The 17,153-nt window shown below is 37.8% G+C and overlaps 1 protein-coding gene and 1 long non-coding RNA gene across 4 annotated transcripts in view; one reads left to right on the forward strand and one right to left on the reverse strand.

Moving 5' to 3' along the window:
• CDH12 (cadherin 12) overlaps window positions 1-17,153 on the forward strand; it is a 152,291-nt gene that overhangs the window by 38,541 nt on the left and 96,597 nt on the right. The window lies entirely within an intron of this gene.
• The window catches only part of LOC130580324 (uncharacterized), an 11,097-nt gene continuing 9,756 nt past the window's right edge, over window positions 15,813-17,153 (reverse strand). Inside the window, exon 3 of the long non-coding RNA XR_008966093.1 lies at window positions 15,813-15,964. This is a non-coding gene — a long non-coding RNA (uncharacterized LOC130580324). The remainder of the gene's footprint in view (window positions 15,965-17,153) is intronic.

Raw genomic sequence — 17,153 nt, forward strand, 5'->3', positions numbered from 1 at the left:
AAAGTGTTTCTCTCTTTATCATAGAGCATTGGCCAACCTAGGCAACTTCAATTATGGGGGCAGGGCAGAAAAAAACATTTTAGATCAAAAGGGAGGAAAAGAAACAGTTCAGAAAATCAAGACTTGCTTAATTAAAGAATAATGATTATTGTAATACTTTGAGTTTCCTTTCATGCAYCCTGGCTGGTGGATATTGTCAGCAAAACTAAGAAATTTGGCAAATGCTGTCAAGTGGGAGAATCTATGTAAAATGAAAGCTGTGACAGACAGGACTATACAGATATGTGAATAGCAAAACTGAAAATCTTTGGCTGTTTAAAAGAGATGCTGGATAGCTGTTTTCTGCTAGCTGTTTTTACAGTCCTAAAATGTCAGTTTAGTTGCTGAATCCATTTGAAGCATCTGATTCTTACTTCACATATATCCAAGGCTACAGTGGGAATTTTCTACCATGACTTCAGCAAGGCTTTCAACACTCTCTCTCATTATATCCTCATAGGCAAATTCAGGAGATGGGAATTAGATGAGGGGACAGTGAAGTGGATTGAGAAGTACCTGAATGGCAGATCCCAGAGGGTCATAATCAGTGGCACAGATCCTAGTTGGAGGCCTGTCATTAGTGGGTCCAATATCRTTTAACTTCCTCATCAATGACTGGGATGGAGGGCCAGAGGCCTCCTCAGCAAGTTCACTGAGGGCACAAAGCTGGGAGGAGTGGTCGATACCCCAGAGTCCTGTGGAGCAGAAGGACCTTGCCAAGTTGGACAGATGGGCAGAGAGGAGCATTCTGAAATTAAACAAAGTCAAATGCAGGTCCTGCAGCTGGGGAGGAATAACCTCAGGGACCAGGATGGGCTGGGGGCTGACCTGCTGGAAAGAAGCTCTGAAGTGAAGGACTTGGGGATCCTGATGGGCAAGCTGTCCATGATCCAGCAGTGAGTCCTTGTGGCTRAGAAGGTCAATTGTATCCTGGGGTGCATCAGGAACAGCATTGCCCACAGATTGAGGGACGTGTTTCTGCTCCTGGGGAGACACATATGGAGGGCTGTGTCCAGTTCTRTRTTCCTCAGTACCACAGGGACATGGAGTTGGTCCAGTGGAGGGTAAMGTAGATGATTATGGGACTTGAACATCTGTCTTATGGGGAAAGACTGAGGGAGCTGGGTCTGTTCAGCCTTCAGAAGAGACACCAGAGAAGGGACCTCATCGGTGTCACTAAGCAGAGCAYCAAGAGGATGGAGCAGGCTCCTCTTGGTAGGGCSAAGCAGTAGGACAAGAGGCAACAGGGAGAAATGGATGCACAGAAAGTTCCACCTGAGCATGAAGTGAACAAGCACTRGAGCGGATTGTCCAGAGAGGTTGTGGAGCCTCCCTCACTGGAGATCCTCAAGAACCATCTGGACACAGTACTGTGCCRTGTGCTCTGGGACAACCCTGCTTGAGTAGGGAAGCTGGAGTAAATGGCCCATGGGCTCCCTTCCAGCYTGACCCATTCTGTGATTCTCTGTGTGATATTGTGTTTAACTGGATGTAGAGCTTACAGCTCATGTCCCAGCAGTGAAAACCACTATATTCCTATCCCCACACTGATTTCACTGCKGCTCAGTAGCATAAATTGAATAATACTACATTTTATCGCATGTGTCTTTTGATGAACTCTAACCTCTTTTAGATTGCCAAGCAATGTTTTCATTATTAAAAATAAGCTATTGGATTTGCTCAAAATGTATGTGCTGTTAATTTCAATGGTGTTGACTATTAGTTCTTTTTGTGTATAAGGAGAAACTTCGTAGTCATTGGTACAATCTTGCTGTTTGCATGAACATCTTTAGGTTCAAGATATGTTGCACTAGAGTTGTTGGGATTATGTGTTTGTTTGTTAATTATACASTTGATGAGGGAAAGATATTGACATATGTGTAGCATTGAAAGATGTAGAAATTGTTTTTATRGAGGCATAATATCCATGAAAATAAAACATGTATTGATAGTTATTTTAGTGGTCTCAGATCAGCTGTAAAAGATAAAAATTAACAAGAAGTTGCTTTTTTCTCACCACAAATGACTCTGAACATTAAATATCTTTTCAGGAAGAGCTGTTCTTTTGGCTACCAAGTGGTTTTAAACATTAAACATGTTTTAAAAGTATAACTGTTCTCAGCCACTGAGAGACTGTAAACATTAAATATGTTTTATAAAAGCTGCTTTTCAAGCTACTGCCTGCTTGGCTATGAATATAATTTTTCTTTAGAGCTGCTTTTCATCCACTGAGCTTTTTTTTCTTGTATGCTCAGTTCTACTTATATTTTTTCAGAGAAGAAACAAGTACAAGGTTCCACTGGCACAAGGCARCTCTTCATTTGTGACAAATAATCATGTCCTACCCATCTTCTCATAAAACACTGCAAATAATAATAACAAGCCAAATTTTAAATGAATTTTAATGGATATTTTTTGCATGGAAAGCAAGTGCATATCTAGTGTTCTAGTCACCCATTTTTGTGTTTTACTCTGCAGTAAACCAAAATAATAAAAGCAGACATGACTGATATTCTGTACTAAGAAATCTAAGAGTCTAAGAAATCAGTCAGTGATGGATTGTGTGAATCAATCAAGTCATCATCAGCCCTATAGGAGGGCAAAACAGAATCCAAAGTAGTCTCAAGATAACTAAGCAAATTGGAGTCACTAAACCAAATATGATTAAAGGCTTTAATTCTGTGTGCAGAATAACTCTATGTGGCAAATTAGATGTAATCCTAGGAAGGCCTAGAGTGAGTAAAAAAAAAAGTGTTCATGAGAATCTGGCTTAACAAGAGCTAAGAAAAAAATCACCAATCACAACTGTACTCTTAAGGACAAATTAYTCTCTGTTTAGAGAATCCCATAAGGCTTAAAGTCTACAGCAAAGACTCCGCAGATAAAAATAATACCTTAGGAAAAGAAAATCTACATAAACCAGAGGTCTAAAAATATCTGCAGACTGAGGAGCAGCATCTACAAGAGTATCTTTARATGGAATGCCAGCCAATTAGTAGGTGTATCTGTCTGCCAACCTTGGATTTAATGAGTCCTAGGTGCTTAACRTTTCTCCTCATTTGTAGTAAGGAACAGCATAGACAGGCAATCCAGTCCAATATCTGTCCTGTACACTGTAGGTTTTTCCTAACTAAGTAATCTTTACAGCTCTTGTGGGAACAGGAATCTGCCATCMCTCCAGCTTTTCCTTAACAGGGATCCTGATAGAGCTGATTGAAACCTTTCCACAAGAGACATTTTTGCTAACTTTTTGTACAACTGAAAGGTGCAAACCTGTAATTCTCTCAAAACTTTTCATGAAAAAGCAGATGGCTGCCTAGTGAGTCACCCCACAGGTTAGCTGGTGACTAGAAAAATTAAACAAGTGGTTCCCATATTAGTAGAGAAGCATTTTTTATTTCACCYTGACAAGCCAAGCACTGGCTGGCTTGGAACCCATAGGCCAGACAGTACTCTCTGAAGTTGGGAACCTGGTGGGTTTGCCTGTTCCCTGATTTCTCTTCCATAGAGCTGATGACAAGACAGGTTGCCATGATTTCCAGACAAGTCAGCCTCCAAGCTAAACAGCTCAAAACCAAGTAGGAAGATGACCAATGGAAATGCAAGAAACTGTTCTCTTTGCTAAAAACTCAGCAGYGCCAGTATTGTTTTCTGGACTGCAATTTTATTTTTTTTCTGGAATGATTCAGGATGAAGTGAAAATCCAAAACTCTCTGAGATATCAAAATAAAGTAAAATGTTACTGTTTAGACATCCTTACTTGCCAGTTATGTCTGAGCACCTTTTGTGCAGAAGCTAGAAGTAAATGTGAGATCATTGAGGATTAGAGAGGCAAAGACTGGAAATAGRAGGGGAGTTGACTTCAGACAGGTGTGAAAGCAAAGAATGACAGCARARGAAGAGGAAGATCTTTACAGACTGTTATATAGCTTTCAAGAATAGCTTTCAAGAGCTATTGGAGAGAAATCAACACCTTTAATACTGCCTTGGAYTTGATTTARGTTGACACTGCTAAAGAGAGCTATCTGTTAACAAACCTTAGGACTTTTCTTTTCATAAAAAGCATAAAGGATGTTAATGCACAAACACTCAAGGTATCAGTATTCCTATGGAGCACTCTTGAGGCAGCAAGGACACAGCAAGCAGTAGGCAAGAGGACCTCCAGCCAAGGATCGCCTGACACACCATTCTGCACCAGGATTGATGGAGGATGTTGCTCATGGTTCTCTGGGAGCTGTAATGTCAGCTAGCCATTTGCATCTTGATACCCATTGTTAACAACTGATGATTTTCACTGGAAATAGTTTGTGGACTGCCAGTCATCCCACTGAGGTTGGCATGATGGTTTGGGAATAGATATTCCAAATGGTAAAGGGTAATATGAATCCTAAAAACAATCCAATAATAAGCTGATCAAGAAGCCTACAGCTGGAAATCATCTCCTGAATTATATCTTTCCTCTTTTATCTGTGTTTATAGTTGTTAGTAGAGCAAGCATCAATTTTATTTATTTTTTTTTTTTTCTGATCTAAAGGAGTATTCTAACTTAACTGAAATATAAAATAATTATGGAGCTAGGATTTCCATTTTGTAGAAACCTTAGAAAGCTACCTATCCTCCTATCTCTGTAAATTTCCAGAACAAGAGCCTGAGAGAAGGTTAAACACACATTTAGGCAAATTATAATGTCACAGCCTATTTGGGACTAAGTTTTATCCAAGCACAATTTACTGCTTGTCTATCTCTTTAAAAGGATTGTTGTTTGGGTTCACGTACATGTCAAATATCTTTCTAATCCCCATTTTGTWAGGTCTAGTGGCTGTACATTGCCTAAATTGATCATGTCATGATCTACRAAACATTTTCTTTTCCTATTTTTAACATTTTTGACTTTTAGTCTGGAAGATAAAAGGTGTATAGGAACAGATGATTTAGCTTTATGATAGTCCTACCTACTGAATACATCTCCAACATGGCACATCTCTTTGTCTCCTTTCTAAATTAAATAGATTAAATCTTTAAACTTCTGTGTGGAAAACTTTACATGTCTCAATCACTTTCACTGCTTGCCTCTGAGACCCCGTTACTTTTGCTGTCCTTTCAATGATAAGGCAGCAGTAATCAATATTTTCAACAGCCTTGAGAGAATTCAGATGAGAAAGATGCCTGAAGGGCAGGTTCAAGTGCTCAAGCCTGCAATTTATGGTCTTGCAAGAGATGATACAGACACAGATGCTCAAATTATCAGCCTTACATGCCACTTCTCTGGTTCAGTAGCTCCAAACTCATCACATTTTCTTGCTGCTTTGACTCCATATTACCTTATGCCTGAAYACAAACAAACCCCTTTCAGACAGTTTTCAACAGATCCTTGATAGTCCTGGGATTCTTTCATGATTCTTCCATGTGATTCTGCATGAATCCTTTGTTCACAGATTTTAAGTCCTAAACCAATATTAATCACTGAGTATAATTCAGTGACACTCAGCACCTTGTTGTTCAAACAGGGGATGATCCTTTGTGCCTTCCAAAGATCATCCAGTTGCTAATGCAGCAGAGGAGAGAGGAAATCTTACCCTGGCTGAGTAGTAAAAATAGCTCTACTATGATATACTAAAACACTGTTTTTGATAGTTTTATTTGCAATACCAGTGGGGGAATAAGGAGGGAAGCTCTTAACATTTGTGGAGGGAGAGGCAGTGARTGAACAAACATAAACAGCTGCTTTTATTTCACTCACCCAGATTCAGACACTGGTGTGCTAGGAAGTGCTGCAACATAAAATGTTGGATAATCAGTTCCTACATTGGYTCTTCTCTGTAACAAATAAGAAAAAGCAAATTCTAGCTTTTTCTTCTGAAGAAAATCTTACATAAATGACCCGAAAAGTGCCAAGATGTCAGACTGTCTGCCTGAATCAAAAGATCATAGCAAGRCATCAGCTCTTTAAATTCCAAAATCCATATGAAGCTAGTAATTGAACTGGCAAGTTGTAAAGAAGGAATCCTCTCYTTGGGCCACTGCACAGCAATAAGAGATCTTTGAAGGGCTGATTTAAGGGAAAGATAAGGGATAAGAACTGCACCAGCACATCCTACTGATTTACTGTGGAGCTGAGGTTGTGGCAGGTCAGTAATACCTWCACTGCAATCTGGATGCTTTATATTTTAGCCACATTTATCGATTTACTGTGGTTAGCACAAGGGAACAGTAACAGTGATGACAGGAAAGGTTTTATGGCAGCATARCACAAGAGACTTTGGGACACTAACTCACCAGCTACCTTGCAGGAACATCCTGATGGTTCATTTCCAGCGCTGCTGTTGCCCAGACTGCCTTGTGCTAAAGGGCTGCACTTCTCACACTGCAAATGTGTTTTATGATTTGAGTGTTGACTTACTTGTGGACACAGCGTGCATCATGTCAGTACTGCTTGTATCAACAGCAGAGATTTTAGACCCTTTAGTAGRGTTTTGTTCATGAAAGCTTTTCATCAGCCCATTCTCAGGGCAGATTTTTAAAGCTAACTTCACACTGAGAGTTTTACAAGCTTCTTGTGGGTAGGTTTTTTTCCTTGATATGACTAAGTGTAAGACATGTAAATGGTTTTGAAAACCCTAGTGAGTCTTTAGACTCGCAAATATCTTTTAATAGCTTGAGCTGTAGCACTAAGTTCCTTAAGCTATGCTGAGAATCCTTTATCTGTGGGCACCTACCTTTTGCTGACCTACATTATAAATATGAGTCAACATGTCCTCGAAATTTGGGCAGGTACTTGGAGCAAAGTCTCTGGAGCCCAATCAGATCAGACACAAATCAAATTCAGCACTGCTATAGAAAGTGAGGGCATGCCATSCAGGGTTAGACATCCACATGCATTTATTTGTCTGATTCTACATGAAGTATCTTAGCACCTGCCAGAAACTGTAAAAAAAGTAAGATTCCATGAATTTATTTTTTTTTTCCCATGGGTACCTAAAATGTCAACTAACTATGTCCCCAATCTGCTGGCACACAGAACCATCTGAACTTTACACTGCTGAGCAGCTAGAAGCCAATTAATGCCTAARCACTGTCAGAAATCATAAAGTAGATATACCTAATTCCTTTTCGGAAGCCARCCAGTGACATTTTCAGAGTTCAGAGTTACATCCCATGCAAAATGTGGCTRGAGGAGAGGTTACATGTTTTTAATTTTGCAGTGAGGTAGGAAGAAAACTCACACAAGATGCTGCAGATGCAGCTTTAATACTTTTTTTTGGTTTTTTTTTTTTTTATTTATTTTTTATTTTTTTTTAATACCCCCTCCTCATGTTTTAACCACCAAAGTCTTTGTAGTTTTTCTTCCTTCTCCCTTTTTTTTTTGGCCTGATGAATATTTAATGATCTTACATAAAACAGATCAGCTACCTTCCTTTTTCAAGAGACTGATGCTCTTGAGAGAGCATTCACTTAGGAGATAGGAAATAAGCATTCAACCAGCATATAACAGGACAGTGACTTAAAATAATCTGTAGCTCATGTATCCACTCAGCAGTSAGGGGGGCAACATCATCTGCTTCTGCTTTTTGCCACAATAAGGTTGTTTTAAACTGTTAACACAGAAAAGGGTTCAAAATTGTTATCTCCAGTCAATCTCTGAGAAAGGTGTTATCTAGGATGCAACTTTTCTCATTGGTATTTCTTACAGGCTGMAGCACCTTTTCACTAATAAGCTCCCTTGTATGGATCTCTTTGTGAGGCATCTAAATAACACCAAAGAGAAAAAAGCCACTGCATCTGGGCTTATTGCAATTTTGCAGTGGCTCTTTTTGTGATTCATGCCCTCAGTATCTCTGTATTATAGTTGTTGTGCATAAAAGCACTGTGTAATGTCATTTCTCTGTTTTATAGGTGTAGTCTTGATGCTGATGAAAACTGAGAAGGAATATTCATTGCAGAGCTTGATTCTTAATGCTTATTTGTTACCAGAATTGCCAAAATACAGATGAGATGTGCGTGCAAGGGAMCTGGGGGAAAATGCCTTAAAAAACAGTGTGTCTTCTAAAATATGTGAAGGTGTCAGGGAAAAATAAGTGTTGATGTCTAGAAGGGGAAAAAAATGTTGATGAATAGAAAAAAATATACAGTAAAAAGTTGGGAAAGCAGATGAATAACAGGACAAGATTTTAATGTTTATTTAAAAATTGAGCATGATTAATTTAGTGAATTAGGATAACCATGATGTCTGATGTCAAAGGACTGTGCATGGATTGTCTCAAATTAAGGTCTGTTTGTTGTTTTTTTTGTTTTTTTTTTTGTTCGTTTGTTTGTTTTTTCTTTTTTTTTTTTAATTTTTTATTTATTTTGGGATTAGAATAGAATTTTGCAATTTTTGCTACTCTTGATCTATGGACAAAATCAATACCTTGGATTTTTTTTTTTTATTTAGACATTTTAAGAAGATGAGTACTTGAGGACTGTATACTATATACTATATAGATAGTATATATGTAGGCCTGGATTTGATTTTTAATAGTTATAGATTAATCTCTAAAATGATAGCAGAACAAATGTTAGGCAAATATTTTCCTCAGAAATGTAGAACTCCTTTTCTATGAGTTAAGCAAGATATCTAGGCCATATTTAGGTGCATTTAATTTTAGCTTTGGTATTTCAAAAGTTGAGAATTTTATGAATATCAAGGCTTGCTTACCTCACAGGTTTTAGAAATTATGAATAAACAGAAAGATGTTGAGAAATAACATAGAAAAGCAGATTTCTAGAATAGAATTCTCATCAGTCAAAGAAAGGTCACGTTACAATTCAGCCTGGATGATAGTCAGATGTGCTCTGCCTTTATCATTTTAATTTTATCTTCACTTATTCTGATTTTTTTTTTTTTTTTTTTTTTTTCTTGGCCAGTGGTGCCAACTTAAGCATTGCTTTTTATCTAGTCTCTGGAGACAAGTGATTTTGATCATCAAAATAGAGATAGAAATGCAAATCAGGGGGTAAAAATCCCAGAGTAGGCTCAGAATAACTCTAATGAGTAAATGATTTAAACTCCTATCTGGTACAAGTTGTAGAGTTTCTACCTTAATAATTTTGACAGTGAGATGTACRGAGTCAGGCCTTTTGGTATCACCCTTAAAAAGAACTTTCAGTATCCAAGTTGTGCCATACAAATATTAAAATATTTGTATTTACGCATTTAGGTAAGGTCACAATTTATTTGTGTGCTGTTCTGGTCTTTTATTTTTTTTCTTTTTTTTTTTTGTCTTATGTCTTGTTTAAAGCACTTAATGCATTGCAATAAAATTGATGCATTAAAGAAGCCTTCAAATCAGATACAAGGGCTTAAAACTAGAATTATAAAAGAATGTTGTACCCTTCCTACAGAGACAGTTTAGCATCATTGTCTGGTTTTGTTCCTTTTTTTTTTTCAAATTTTAGGTATTTTACTTAAGGAAACTTCATTTTTTAACACATTTCCTTATGAAACTAGCATATTACCAGTGAAATATCTGTAAAATATACATATAGCTACAGCTATGTACAACTTGAATCACATCAGGAGAAGGCTGTGTTGGAGGGGTGATGGCTCAGAACTCTGAAATAAGAGAAAGTCTTCTCAAAGGAGCTGTAATTGATACAATAATGATTTGTCAGTCCATAGTGCAGTGACAGCAGAAGAAGGCAAACAAATRCTTTCTGCTTACATTTTACAGCTGGGAAGTTAAGCAGATAAGGAAAGCTTGATCTTAGATTTTTCCTCAGAGCTTTCTTATTACCAGTTATGCCCGTGAAGTTTTGTCTTTTGGGAACGAACAGAAGAACATGATGAACAAATGACCATTGAGAAAGGAAATGAAATTGTCTACTGTATTACCATATATTCTACAATTATTCCAATAATAAATCCCAGTTACTTACTGTAATATATAATTATTTGATCTCACTGACTTTAGTATCTTTTAAAGTGTTCTTTAAATGAAACATATGCCAAGTGATGTGCTGAGTGGTTTTGTTCTTAAAGGTTTAACTTGCAGTCAGGCTTTCATTCACATTTTTGATGAATCCAAGGCTGTGCTTACCCAAGATAATTGGTCCATGGAGTGATGTAATAGGATTCATGAGTGGAAATCCTGAYCTGGCCTGTTATTCATCATTTTACTCGGGGATAACTCTCCATGAAGAGAGAATRACTTTTRCTGCCACTGTTTGATCAATGTAAGYTTCTGACAAGACTCAAATGACAGGGAAGGGAGGAGGAAAGGGAAGCCACCCTGGGTGACAGGGGGAACTCAGGACAGCAGGAAGAAGCCAAGGGGAGGTCCAGAAAGACACCTTGAAGCCCTCCTGCAGGTGAGWTTCAGTGCTGAGCTCCTGCTAAAGGTGCTCAGAAGTCTAAATATTCGGGGAAGTGAGATGCTTTGAACATATATCACCTCTGCACCAAAATGGGGATACCTCATTGGTAAGAACTGTGTAGATGTTGAGTGAGACTATTTCACAGGCTTTCTCAAAGGTAAAAGATTTCCAGCACCACCTTTTGAATACTCAAATAATGAGGCAGAAATTCACCATTTTGGGTGTTTTCTTTGATGCAGTCTAGAGTTAATGAACCCCTGTATTTCTGATGCTGTGCACACATCTGTCTCAGGTGGGAACAGCCAGATGTATGCACAGGACCRTGGCAGCCCTCCTTGGTGACTGGACTAAGTTTCACAGGTCGCACACACTTGTTTTTGCTCTTCACACATCGTTCTAGCAAATACTTAACCCCTTTCATAAAGTTTATCTGATAAAAAATAACAAATACAGTTTTCAGTGTTAGAAATACCTTCATTTTTATCATCAGAAAGATAAATACCTTCAAAATCTGATCTGTACTGGATACGCATCCTCTGTCTCATCCAAACTAGACAAATAAAATGCCATACTGAATTATTTCTCTAACATGGGGGCAAAAATAGGACCCTGGTTGTTTGGTTTTGTTTTTTGGTTCTTTTGTTTGTTTGTTTGTTTGTTTGTTTTTTTTTTCCCATGGGTAGCTGAACTACACACAGTTAACGCTGTATTCCAGTTTGCAGAACACCAAATATTATACCTGAAAGTCTACTGGGATTAGCTAATATTTTCCATTCAAATTTTCAGGTTTTTTTCATTCAAAAGACAATGACAGAATTTCACTTTTAAGGAAAAACAATGTCAGAGTTGTAGAACAACAACTTCACTCCCACATGCAGAAAGAGATAACTCAAGTTCTTACATAGATTTATGTATCTGAGCAGCTCAGAACCTCATTCTTCTCCTCAGTGTTTTTCTCCCCTAATCTCCCATCTCCATYTAGGGACTCCCTTCTGACAATGAAMTAGTACTGCAATATGAGAAATGAACCCTAGTCAGAATTCCCAGGCCTGTATTAATTTTSTTTATTTATTTTGTTTACTATTTCATGTTTTGTTTCTCCAGTTCCATGTAAGTCATATGAAACTGTATTTGTACATTGGCAAATACACTTTTTTGTTATTTACCTATGAGTGGGGGAAAAAAAAAACAAAACAATTTTCTGAAAAATCTCACCTTGTTTTTAGAAGGAATAGGAATCTTCCAATCCAGACAATTTTGTCAGACTAGCACTTTTTAAACCAGGAGGACTACTCCATACAGCAGTATATTCTGAAAATACAATTGAAAAAGTTATGAAAATCATATCTCTCACTATGCTCATGAAGTCCCACGATCTTTTATTTTTACAAATGTTCCCATCAGTTCTGAATGTTTTTCCACTGTATTTGTAAATTAGTTCTATGTCTCAGTTAACTCCCAAGTATTCCTACAAATCTTATGCTCCAATTCCATAAAGCAGTGTATCATTTAATCTTAGGCTTAATTTCAAGCATAGTAAAATATTTCTTTAAAATAGATTTAAAGCGAGCCGTTTTAATTTTAAACTACTGTTTATGTAATGTGCCCATTCTGTGTGTAGCCTAGCAGATGACCCACACTGACTCACAAAATGAGGAATACTGGGGAAAATTCTGCCAAGGGTTTAACAGAAGAACAGTAAAAGAATGTCAGGCATTTGCTGTAAGTTTTATCTTAAGGCATGTTTCCTCACCTGTAGTTTGGTACAATGGTGACATACAACATTCAGTGCTGTTCTTTTCTTTTTTGGCCAGAAGCCATAGGAAAGAGCGATGACCTTTAAAGATGCTTTTTTTCCATACACTTGTTGGCTTTTTTTTTTTTTTTTAAAGAAGATGCTCACTGTGCCTTTCATGTCTCACCTTGGTAAAGTACAATATTTGCTTTTGCCACTGGTTCCTTTCATTAAGCAGATCTTTAACTTGTAGGCAGAAATTTCATTTTCCTTTCTTGTCCATTTTTCATCTGGGGAGCCACRCTGACAGTATGYTCTTGTTTCATAAATCTATGTTTCKGTTTTTAAGTACATATRCTGTTKCCCTRGAGAATTGTCAGGACCTAAACTTATTGGGGGGTCAGAGATGTATGGAAAAGCTATTTGCCTTTCTTTTAATATTTCTTTTTGTGACACGCAAATAAAGAGTTTTGACATACAAGTGGTCTGTACAAGTAACTGCTTTTTCTTAGGTCATTGACCTGAAAGATTAGGGCCACCTAGAAAAATTCCTTGTTTTGTAATCAAAGTTTGAAATTTCCAAGACAAAATGATTTCAGCTTTCTCACTATTCTTTCAGAGAAGACTGTGATAAAGCTGTTCAGTACAAATATAGAAATAAATTTGATTAAGCTGAATCTCAGTTTTTCAGTTATTTTTCTACATTCAAGATTAAAACAGCATTTAGGATTATTTCCCAGGGAAAAAAAAATAAAAATTGAAAAGCCCTGTGAAGATCTCTTAACATATGAAATGTTTATAACTAAAGTTTTCACTRAAGATCAGTTATCTTTTGTGACATGGCAAACTTCTGTGTGGATTCAGGTGGGTATTAAGAAATGGACCTGAGATCAGCCTGGGGACAGCATGATGCTCTTGTGTATATCAAGGTGATTTTAACAGTAGAATTCCCACCATGTCAATATGCAAGAGGAATGTAATTGCAGGTCTTTCAACATAGTCATAATTTTCATAAATTTCAAGTGTTTCCAGATTTTTGAGGTGTTTACATAGACATCTCCCAGTATTTTTATCCTCCCTCACATCTTATCCTCTCTGACAAGTATCAGCATAGGGTTTCTTTTCCTCTAGAAGAGGTTTAACATTRCATCCTTTATTCCATGCACCTCGAGTATTTCAGAAGGATAAGCAGAAATAGGTCACATTCAGGTCACTCACTATTTCACCTCTCCACCGCCAATCCCAGCTGGCCTTATCCATTCCTGTGCTTATCACTAGACTCTTGAATTCTGATCACCCTCATGACRTTGAATCAGTGCACTGCACAGTCAAAGCTGGAGCTACTGTCTCCAGCCATCCTCAAATTTACCACAGTGGCTTTCACTAATGCACAGTTTTAWTAAGCTACCAGGAAAAAACTGACAAATAATCTTTCTATGCTTGAAAACCCCACTGAGCCTCTAAAAGCCAGGTGGTAATACTGAGAAGCTGCATTAAATTCTGATGGAAATTAGACTAACCTGAAGGAGGAATATATTTTTGTGTCTAAGAATATACACCATTTTTGTAGGTGAATATATCATGAATACATCATTAATGCTTGCAATCCTGTATGGGTTATACTACACTTTATTCAGAACCCTTCTGGGAAAATTATAATCAAGATATAAGAGTGAGTGATTCTCTGGCCAACGGAATGGCAACTGGCCTTTTACAGAGGAATTTATGTGGCTGTCCACATCTGGTGTCAGCCCCAAAGATGAAGATCTGGAAGTTTCTATTGATATCTGATTRCAAGCACAAGACAGCTGGAGGCCAAAGGGCATGAGTGTTTAGGATCTGGACTGTGAAGGGTCTCACAGGCAGGCAGCTCCCTGAAGTTTTCATTCGTGCTCCTGTGCAAAGRGGGGGGTGATCTGGAGTGAGGACTCTGCGACACACAAGTTGGTCTTAAAGACCCAGGAAAGGACAGGTGTTTTGTAAGTTGAGCATAACTGAAATAGGTCATGGAGCAGGTATAACCTTTATGACATGCTATATCTGTTATGGTTTGTGTTTTTAAAAGCATGGCCTTGTTTCAACAAGATGGCAGAGCTGATKGTGGCTCTCCTGAGAGCATCAGTGAAGGTGACCAGACGGCTCTGTAGCTGGCACTGTGCCCTAAGCCATGAGCCAGCTCACGCCATCTATGGGGCTGTTCCAAGAAAAGCTCCACCAGAACCCAGACCTTTCTTTCCTATTGCAAACTCTACAGAGTGAAGCTTTAGGATCAGTATCACTATCAAAAAGTAAAAAAAAAAAAAAAAAAATTAAAAATTGAGCTTTCTTACAAACAGCAGTTTTACATAAATGCATGTCCAGTACGAGTGAAGTTGCTTCAGTTCTTTAGAGTTACCTTGAGATATCTAAAGATTCTGAGTTAGTGTTTGAGTCTGCAGAAAGCATGAGTGCTATACCAGGCAAGTTTGATACTTCTGCAGAAAAAGAAAGCTAGAGAAAGAGAAAAATAACTTTTTTTTTTTTTTCTCCTGATGCTATACTGCAATTTGTTTAATCCCTGAAAGTTATCTTTAAAGAGATTTTTTGGCAAGAGTGTGGAAAACGAAACAGATAATAACTGTGTTAAATTTCAGCTGAATATGATTTGGAATTGAGCAGTTACTAAAACCTGAAAAGAATAGTTTAAAAAATATATTAAAAAAAAAAAAAAAATCCATATCACATCACTCTAAACTGTGGTGCATCAGAAGGATCAGTATGGGACTGCATGTATTTACTACATCTCAGTGTGCAGTTCCAATGTCTTTGTATTTGCTGCTCTGTGCAATCATCGCTCCCTGTTGGATTCCATGTAAATTCCAAGTGCGAGCAATACTGATTTTTTCTGGCAGCATTTTGCTGTCCAAAACTACTGCACAAGGTGATACAATATTCCCACTGCTCAGTGGTCCCTGTTTTCTTGCAGCCTTATCTTTCAGCCCTCAGGGACTGAAGCTGCATCTGCTGCAGAGCTGTTTCTGTAATAGCTCTGTGAGAGCCTATTCCAGGTAGTCCCTAATTAGACACGCCCAGATGGTGGGCACTGAGCAGATGTCCTGCCAGCTTGGGGTGGATATGGAAGAAAGTTTTCTCTTGGCTCCCCATAGTTTGTCTTTCTAATGTTTTGGTTTTTTTTTTTTTTTTTTTTTCCCTCCATTTTTCTTCACAGTGAGCATCTGAAATGTTTGCTCACCGTTTCTAACACATGAAGAAAACTCAAGCACTGTAATCTAAGGTACTAAACATTCACAGCCTTTGGTGGAATCTGAAAGCAGGACATACTGAACTCATGTTACCCAGATGCTGTCACGAACAAAACTGCTCACTTGTGCTTTGATACACAATCTTTACCAGCAATTAAGATTTTATTCTTGGAAACTAATTAACAATTATGTTCATTGTGCCAGAGACATAAGTAAGCACACTCAATCATGTCTGTGTAGCCAGCCTTGCAGATGAAATGAATACAGCTAGCTGGAATAGAGTCTGATGTTTTCAGTCACATGAGTAAACATAAGAAGCAGCTCTCCAAAATACAAAAGACTTATTTTCTGACAGCTTCTTTTCATAGTAGAACCRTACTTTAAATGTTTATCCACATCTGACATGGAAAAGGTTTTGAGGCAGAATATTTACTTACCCAGCAATTTGACCATCATRTTCACAGTGCTGTGTTTCATGCTCCATTTGCCATAAATGTTGACATGTTTTTCACAGCATTTGAGGTAATGACAATTTTAATTAAAAGGTTCTCATGTTATTCTTCCACCTTTCTAAATGTGATCACATGCAGAATAGCTAAAAAAAATCCAATAAAAACTGGATTGCAGTAAAGTGATTGCAGTAAAGAGATTTAACAAAGTCAACCCTCAGATACCATATTTTGAGAGTATTTTCATTTTTTTAAAATACAATGATTTAAATTATTTAAAATCAATGATCACCAAATGGCTGTGCACCAGACAATATCTTATGATATAAAGATTTCTAAAATACATAACTTGGGAAGTTGTGCTGGTTTGGGCTGGGTAGATTTAATTTTCTTTACAGTGGCTGATATGGGGCTGTGTTTGGATTTGTGCTGAGCACAGGGTTGAGAATAAAGAGATGTTTTTGTCATTGCTGAGCAGGGCTCACACAGAGTCAAACCTTTTTCTGCTTTTCACACTGCCAGCTGGTGAAGAAATTGGGGGTGCTTGGGAGATTGAGAGGAGACACAGCCAGGACAGGTGACCCAAAGTGACCAAAGGGATATTCCAGACCATGTGATATCATCAGCAGTATATAAAGTTGAGAGAAGAAGGACAAAAGGGCGGACATTTGAAGGGACAGTGTTTGTCTTCCCAAGTCACTGTCCTGGCTCATCAGACCCAGCTCTCCTGGAGATGGCTGAACACCTTCTTGCCCTCGGGAAGCAGTGAATTAATTAATTGTTTTGCTTTGCTTGTGTCAACAGCTTTTGCTTTCCCTATTAAACTGTCTTTATATCAACCCACGAGTTTTCTCTCTTTTGTTCTTCTCATTCTTTCCCAAGGTCTTATTTTTTCTCAGTTCCGGCTGGCTGGGGTTAAACCACACCAGTCCTTTTTGGACAAAACCAAAAACGTCTCTATATTATCAACCCTGAGTTCAGCACAAATACATAACACAACCCCATATGAGACACTGTGAAGAAAATTAAATCTACCTCAGCCAAAACCAGCACAGAATTGAAGAAAAATTTGAAATTTGGAAGGTTGTCTTTGTGAGTCAGAATGCTTTTCTTGAGGAGGTTTTGAACCCAGCTTTACAAACCTCCCTGTCAACAAAAACAACTAAAACATGTGTAAGTCATTCTTTTGGGGATATTTGCATGATATTACCTTTTCTTAATCCATTTTCTTGCGCACAACTTTCTGTTTTGGCATTTCATGGAAGGAAGTATTTTAGACTTTGTTATCTTGAAATATCTTCTTATCTTTGAATGTCTTCAATGAGAAAGAATTAC

This window comes from Malurus melanocephalus, unplaced genomic scaffold (genome assembly GCF_030028575.1).
Source record: "Malurus melanocephalus ecotype Western Australia unplaced genomic scaffold, MMel_1.1 scaffold_323, whole genome shotgun sequence".
NCBI classification, from domain to species: Eukaryota; Metazoa; Chordata; class Aves; order Passeriformes; family Maluridae; genus Malurus; species Malurus melanocephalus.